This window comes from Mustela putorius, unplaced genomic scaffold, assembly GCF_011764305.1.
Source record: "Mustela putorius furo isolate JIRA1106 unplaced genomic scaffold, ASM1176430v1.1 tig00537227_pilon_pilon_pilon, whole genome shotgun sequence".
NCBI lineage: Eukaryota > Metazoa > Chordata > Mammalia > Carnivora > Mustelidae > Mustela > Mustela putorius.
This window is the reverse complement of record NW_025422368.1, coordinates 1243942-1251910: the sequence shown is the minus strand read 5'-3', so window position 1 is coordinate 1251910 and position 7969 is coordinate 1243942.

The window sequence follows — 7969 nt, the reverse complement described above, 5'->3', positions numbered from 1 at the left end:
AGTGGCTGCACCAGCTTGCATTCCCACCAACAGTGGGAATCCTCCGCATCCTCGCCAGCATCTGTCATTTCCTGACTTGTTGATTTTAGCCATTCTGACTGGTGTGAGGTGATATCTCATTGTGGTTTTGATTTGTATTTCCCTGATGCCGAGTGATATGGAGCACTTTTTCATGTGTCTGTTGGCCATCTGGATGTCTTCTTTGCAGAAATGTCTGCTCATGTCCTCTGCCCATTTCTTGATTGGATTATTTGTTCTCTGGGTGTTGAGTTTGCTAAGTTCTTTATAGATTTTGGACACTAGTCCTTTATCTGATATGTCGTTTGCAAGTATCTTCTCCCAGTCTGTCAGTTGTCTTTTGATTTTGTTAACTGTTTCCTTTGCTGTGCAAAAGCTTTTGATCTTGATGAAATCCCAATAGTTCATTTTTGCCCTTGCTTCCCTTGCCTTTGGCGATGTTCCTAGGAAGATGTTGCTGCGGCTGAGGTCGAAGAGGTTGCTGCCTGTGTTCTCCTCAAGGATTTTGATGGATTCCTTTCGCACATTGAGGTCCTTCATCCATTTTGAGTCTATTTTTGTGTGTGGTGTAAGGAAATGGTCCAATTTCATTTTGCTGCATGTGGCTGTCCAATTTTCCCAGCACCATTTATTGAAGAGGCTGTCTTTTTTCCATTGGACATTCTTTCCTGCTTTGTTGAAGATTAGTTGACTGTAGAGTTGAGGGTCTATTTCTGGGCTCTCTATTCTGTTCCATTGATCTATGTGTCTGTTTTTGTGCCAGTACCATGCTGTCTTGATGATGACAGCTTTGTAATAGAGCTTGAAGTCCAGAATTGTGATGCCACCAACGTTGGCTTTCTTTTTCAATATCCCTTTGGCTATTCGAGGTCTTTTCTGGTTCCATATAAATTTTAGAATTATTTGTTCCATTTCTTTGAAAAAGATGGATGGTACTTTGATAGGATTTGCATTAAATGTGTAAATTGCTTTAGGTAGCATAGACATTTTCACAATATTTATTCTTCCAATCCAGGAGCATCGAACATTTTTCCATTTGATAATAACTTCTTATGATTGTTTCTACTTCCTTGGTACTAGTTGTGATCTCTCCCTTTTCATTTATAATTTTATGAATTTGGGCTTTCTCTCTTTCCTTTTGGATTAGTGTCTCCAGTGGTTTATCGATCTTATTGATTCCTTCAAAAAACCAGCTTCTATTTTCATTGATACATTCTACTGTATCTCTGGTTTCTACCTCATTGATCTCAGTTGTAATCTTGATGATTTCCCTTCTTATGTGTGAAGTTGGTTTGATTTGTTGTTGATTCTCCAGTTTTTTAAGGTGTAGAGACAGCTGATGTATTCTGGGTTTTTCTATTTTTTTGAGGGAGGCTTGGATGGGTATGTATTTCCCCCTTAGGACTGCCTTTGCTGTATCCCATAGGTTTGGACCGAAGTGTCTTCATTCTCATTGGTTTCCATGAATTGTTTCAGCTCTTCTTTGACCTCCTGGTTGATCCAAGCATTCTTATGCAAGGTGGTCTTTAGCTTCCAGGTGTTTGAGTTCCTTCAGAACTTTTCCTTGTGATTGAGCTCCAGTTTCAAAGCATTGTGATCTGAGAATATGCAGGAAATCATCTCAGTCTTTTGGTATCGGTTGAGTCCTGATTTGTGACCCAGTATGTGGTCTATTCTGGAGAAGGTTCCGTGTGCACTTGAGAAGAATGAGTATTCTGTTGTTTTAGGGTGGAATATTCTGTATATATCTATGAGGTCCATCTGGTCCTATGTGTCATTCAATGCTCTTGTTTCTTTATTGATTTTCTGCTTTGATGATCTGTCTATTTATGAGAGAGTCCTGTTAAGATCTCCAACGCTTAGTGTATTCATATCAATATGACTCTTTATCTTGATTAACAGTTTTCTTATGTAATTGGCTGCTCCCATATTGGGAGCATAGATATTTACAATTGTTAGATCATCTTGGTGGATAGTCCCTTTAAGGATTACGTAGTGTCCTTCTGTATCTCTGACTACAGTCTTTAGTTTAAAGTCTAATTTATCTGATATGAGAATTGTTACCCCAGCCTTCTTTTGAGGCCCATTGGCATGAAAGATGCTTCTCCATCCCTTCACTTTCAGTCTGGGTGTATCTTTAGGTTCAAAATGGGTCTCTTGTAGACAACATATGGATGGGGCCTGTCGTTTTATTCAATCTGCAACCCTGTGCCATTTTATGGGCGCATTTAGGCCATTCACATTGAGAGTGATTATTGATAGATACGTTTTTATTGACATCGAGTTACCTTTGAAGTCTTTCTTTCTGTAGATTGTCTCTATATTTCTGTTCAATGCTATTCTTAGGATTTTCCCTCTTTTATAGAACCCCCCTTAATATTTCCAGCAGTGTTGGCTTGGTGGTTTCATAGTCTTTAAGCCTATCTGGTCTTGGAAACTCTTTATCTCTCCAACCATTTTGAATGTCAGTCTTGCTGGATAATGTATTCTTGGCGGCATGTTCTTCTCATTTAGTGCCCTGAATATATCTTGCCAGCCTTTTGTGGCTTGCCAGGTCTCTGTGGACAGGTCTGACGTTATTCTGATGGGCTTCCCTCTGTAAGTAAGGAGCCTCTTTGCCCTGGCGGCTTTCAAGAGATTATACCTACAATTATAATTCCTCATTTTGACTATCAGATGTTGTGATTTTTTTTTGGAATATATAATCTTGGGTGGAGACCGTTCAGCCTCTAGTCATGAATGCTGGTTCCATTCGCGAGATTGCACAAATTTTCATGAAGGACTTGTTCCACTATATCTTCTAGATTTCTTTCTTTCTCTTCCCCTTCAGGGATTCCAATAATTCTGACGTTGGAACGCTTCATGACATCATTTATTTCCCTGATTTTGTTTTCGTGGTTTCTTAGCTGTTTGTTCCAGGCTTCCTCCTGATCCTTTCTCTCTATCTGTTTGTCCTCCAGATCACTAATTCTATCTTCTGTCTCAGTTACCCTAGCTTTGAGAGAGTTTAGATTAGATTGGAACTCATTGAGTGCATTGCGAACCTCCTCCCTGGTAGCTTTAAGCTCCACCCTAACATTGTGAACATCATCTCTGGTCGCTTTCAGCTCAGCCCTAATCAATTCCGTTTGGTCATCCATGGCTTTCTCCAACCTTGCTATTGCCTGGATAATTGTTAGCCTGAATTCTCTTTCCGACATATTGTCTATGTTGATAGCTGTTAGCTCTGTTGCAGAAGGTCCATCCTCTGTAATTTTCTTCTGTTGGGCATTCCTCCTCCTAGTCATTTTGGTGGGAGATGACTCAACAGATGTAGCAGTCAAGGTGCACCCCGGAACACTTCTGAGCAATCAGGATTCCCCACCCAAACAAGAGAGAAAAAAAGAAAAAGAAAAAGAAAAGAAAAAAAAGAGAGAGAGAGACAGGAAAGAAGGGGAAGATGAAAGAGAAGGTTCAGCCCAGATGGGCCCCAAGGTAAGATTTATGAAGTAGACAAACAAAAAGAGACAAAAAGACTGATACAAGTATATGACAAGAGAAAAAAAATATATATGCAAATAAAGGAAGAACCTCGTCAAAAAGAACCCCAATTGTAAGATTCATATGCTATCAGGACAAACACAAAAACACAGAAACCCTGGTGGAAGAAGAAGATGGGAGAGTTCTTAGAAATTCTCAGTGTGTGCGAGGAAGGTTGTTTTGATTCTTCCTGGATGTATCTTGATATCTTTGTTAAAGGACTCAACTTTCCTAAGATAAAGGGGGTTAAAAGTTGGTTTACCTATAGGGGTAGTATTGATTGGGGAAAGGGGATTACTTTGAAGTTTAACTCTATATGAATATTAGAGGATAAAAATAAAAAAGAATAAACTAGACTAAACTAAACTAAAATTTTTAAAAAAAGAATTCAAAAAATAAAAATGCATAAAAACCCCATAGGTGTATGTATCAAAAAGTTCAGGTTAGAAGGGTATTATGGAATTTAATGTACTGTACAGCTCGCTGTGATGGTAGGTAAATAGGTTAAAAAAAAATTACCTATGTGTTAAAAAAAAAAAAAACAAAAAAAAACAGAACCAGAATAGTGGGAACGAGTGAACAATAAAAGTTTTCCTATGAAGTAGTTGTTGTTCTCTTGTAGTCCTTTTTTTTCTCTTTCTCTTTTTTTTTTTCTTTCTTGGTTTGTTTTCTGGGGGAGGAGCCTGCCACGTGGGTTGTCAGTCAACGATGTTTCCTGAGTTATGTCCTCTCGCCCCCCTCAAGGGGGTGGGCTCTGAGGAAACTGTTTTTTTCAGGCCTTTGTTCTCTGGCGGTTTTTATGTTTGTTCACTTTTTTTTTTTCTCTCACCTTGACTGCTTTTGATGGTTTTTGTAGTTTTAGAGGAAAACAAACCGCACCCTGATCTCCCTCTCAGAGAGAGGCCTCAGTCTGGGTGCAGAGCCTAAGTAAGTTCCCCCTTGGCCGCTGGCAGAGCAGGTTCCAATTTGCAGACCCTGGGGGTGCAGGATCTTTTGCTTGTACCCAAAGCCAAGGCAGTGGCGGCTGTCTGGGAGCTCCTGACTGTCAGAGAGGTTCCAAGCAGCAATCGCACACTGAGATTTTCCCACTGGCCCGGGCTGGGAATGCCTGGTCTTGCTGGGTCTGAGTGCCCGGCTTGCGCGTACCTCTTTCAGGGGGTCTATGGTTGTGCGCGCGTCTCAGGCACTGAGAATGGGGCACAGGTCCGAAAGCACCAGGCTGGGCTTTTGTGCACCTCTGTCAGGGGAGAGTTTGGGGCGCACGGCTTAGGCTTTGGAAACAATGGCGTGGGTCAAAGAGCTCTGGCCCGGCCTTTTTAACTCTCTCAGGGAAGCATGAGGGACGTGTGCGCCTATCTCAAGCTTTGTGGTAGGGCTCGCGAGTTCTGCAGACCTGCGTGGCTCCCATCCCCTCACAGGAGGTAGAACCCATGCATTCTCGGGCACGCTGGCGGCTTAGGGACCAAGACCTGGTTTCTCCGCCGCACTGTCTCTGCCTTAAGTCTCTGACTTAAGCCCCTGTCCCTAGCCACCCCAATTCCCACAATTTCCCCCCGCGATCCTTTGCTCTTTTGGAGTGCTTTCAACCAGTCTCCAAGTTAATGCTGGTCCCGACGCAGGGCACTCTCACTCCTATTGGGGTATTACTTTCCACCTGGTCACCTCTGGTGGCTCCCTCCCCCTTTTGTTTATCTTCCCTTATCAGTCGCTGTTCCCACTCCGAGGCCCACTGGCGTCTTCTGCCCCTGTAGAGATCCAGACGTGTATAATTCTGATCTCAGGCTGATTTCATGGGTGAATGGAGTTCTTTGGTAGGTAATCAGCTCACTTTGGGGTACCGGCTGAAAAGGCACCTCCTCCTACTCCCCCGCCATCTTGTCCCCCTCCAAGGTGTAGTTTTTGAAGATACTATGATATTCTGTTTCTGCCTTTGAACATATTTATCTCTCTATCTAGTGTATTAGTGTCCCATTGCTGCTGCTTCTAATACTCCACACTATTCTTCCCCTGTTAGACCTTTCCTCAGGTGTCCAGATTCATCTGGACATATCCTCTGGGAAGTTCATTTTCCTATGTCCCTGTGGCATTTAATAAAATTCAATAAAAGTAATTGTTGATTTTCCTTGTCATGTCTTTTGCTAAACTGTGAGCATTCGAGCTCAATCTGTATAACATTCCTCTTGTCAGTGAGTTTCTAAGAAGGCAAGCAAAATCCAAGGGTGGCAAGAGGGTATGGCACTTAGTGCAAAGGCTTAGGACACATAGTTCATGATGGTCAGTTTCAAGTACATGTTTCGAGGCTTGCTCTGATCCACAGCCACAACCCAAACTGTTGCACACTCAGAGCAGTGTGTTCTGATGAAAAGAGCACGCGTTTGGGAGTGAGAGGATCTGCATTTTAACTGGCTAGTTATGTGATCTTGCTAAGTAATTTTTTTTCTCATCTACTCTATATGATTAAAAGACTGACATGAGGTAACAGCTCTGAAGGTGCTATCATGAGGGCTAGGTAGGGTATTGTGAAGGCAGACGGGGCCTCTGCTCAGCACAACTCCAGGGACCATGTTTGCACTGCGGGCCACTTGCATGTTGACCCCTGAAGCCGTGTGGCTTGCCAGTCTTGGATATAGCTTTGGAAATCCACCAAAACATTTGAAATGTAACACAGAAAATGGATGTTATACAATGCAGGTAGAGATGATCCTTCCACCTTCCACAGCTCCAAAGCAGAATGGGGCAGTATAAGTAAAGGGAAGGCCAAGGAAGAAGAAAGATGCACACACAGGTGCGATGGCAAATACAATTTAAAATAAGAGGCTTAATTTTCCCTGTCCTAGAAAAGGCTCCCCCCTCCTTTTCTGAAAGTGTGTTTCTTTAGAAAACTTCTAAGTTCTTTGTCTCTTTGAAATGTATATAAATCTTTTTAAAACACAAAATAAGCCTCTTGCCAACTTTACCACCCCTGAATGCCTTTTTCAAGGATTATGGAAGCCATTGCTTTGAAATGCAATCATCAAAGTCCCTCGTGCCCCTATCTCTCACTCCCCATGAAAGGGTAGGAGTCTAATTTAGGTGCCTGGCTCACATGGCAAATCCACCTCTGTCATGAAGATATGAGAAGTCTTATTATTCCTTTGGATAAAGGCAATTAGCTAACACAGTTGGCTATCCCAATTCCAGGTTGCATTTAGAAAGAACTGTGTGACAATGGTCCTGCAGTTTCTCTTCCGTGAGGATCAGTCATTTTGTGCATCTAAGGGGTTTTATCTGCCTGCTTACAGAAAAGGGTGGGATTTCCTTCTGTCTCTTTAGTGGGTGACCTCTGACACACATCATATTAAAAAACAAAAACCCTTTTCTTTTTCTTATACTTTTCTTTTTCTTTTTTTTTAATAAAGATTTTTATTTATTTATTTGACAGACAGAAATCACAAGTAGGCAGAGAGGCAGGCAGAGAGAGAGAGGAGGAAGCAGGTTCCCTGCTGAGCAGAGAGCCTGATCCAGGCCTCTATCCCAGGACCCTGAGATCATGACCTGAGCCGAAGGCAGAGGCTTTAACCCACTGAGCCCCCCCGGCGCCCTTCTTATAGTTTTCTGGAGAGGTTTTCCGCAATGGCAGAATATTTTGTTTTTAGATTTTTTTTTTTTTTTTTTAAAGTAGGCTCCACACTCAGCATGGAGCCCAGAGCAGGGCTTGAACTCATGACCCTAAATTGAGACCTGAGCCGAGAACAAGAGTCAGATGCTTAATCAACTGAACCACCCAGGTGCCCCAGAAGATTTTGTGTTTAATTATATTTCCCCAATAGATGCAAAATAACTTGGTAAGAATTTCAAGTGAGGGAGAAAAATAATTGTCACATTCTCATGATATCCTCTTGCCTTCCCCTCTCCCTTCCCCCATCTCTCCCTAAACCTTCTATCTGATAGTCTCTCTTCGGAATTTATTTTGGTATAAAATTAACTGTGTCCAGTGTGATCATCTATAAAATGGAGAACAATAAAAAAGTTATATCATTGGATTAAATGATTTAATTTCCATATAGTGCTAAGACTTGTGCCTGACTTAAAGTAAGCACTATATAGAAATATTTGTGGTTAATATTGTCACATGGGTAAATCTTACAGCAAAGAGCAAGTCTATAGCTACCTGGTTCATATAGGTTCCACTAAGTCCCAACTGATGGCTTTGAATTACCTGCCATTTGGGACCATCTAGGACTAGTTTTCTTCTTTATCCTATGTTCTGCACTGGCCTCCCTGCCTAATCCTGTCTGTTTCCTCCCACTGCCCCCAGCAGAGCTGCCTAGAAAATGCAACTCCCATCTCTAGATATGATCACTTTGCAAATAGATTATATATATTAGTCTGATACCTCAGATCTGGCAAAGGAAACAAACAGTAACAAAAAATAAAACATTAGGCCTGCTTC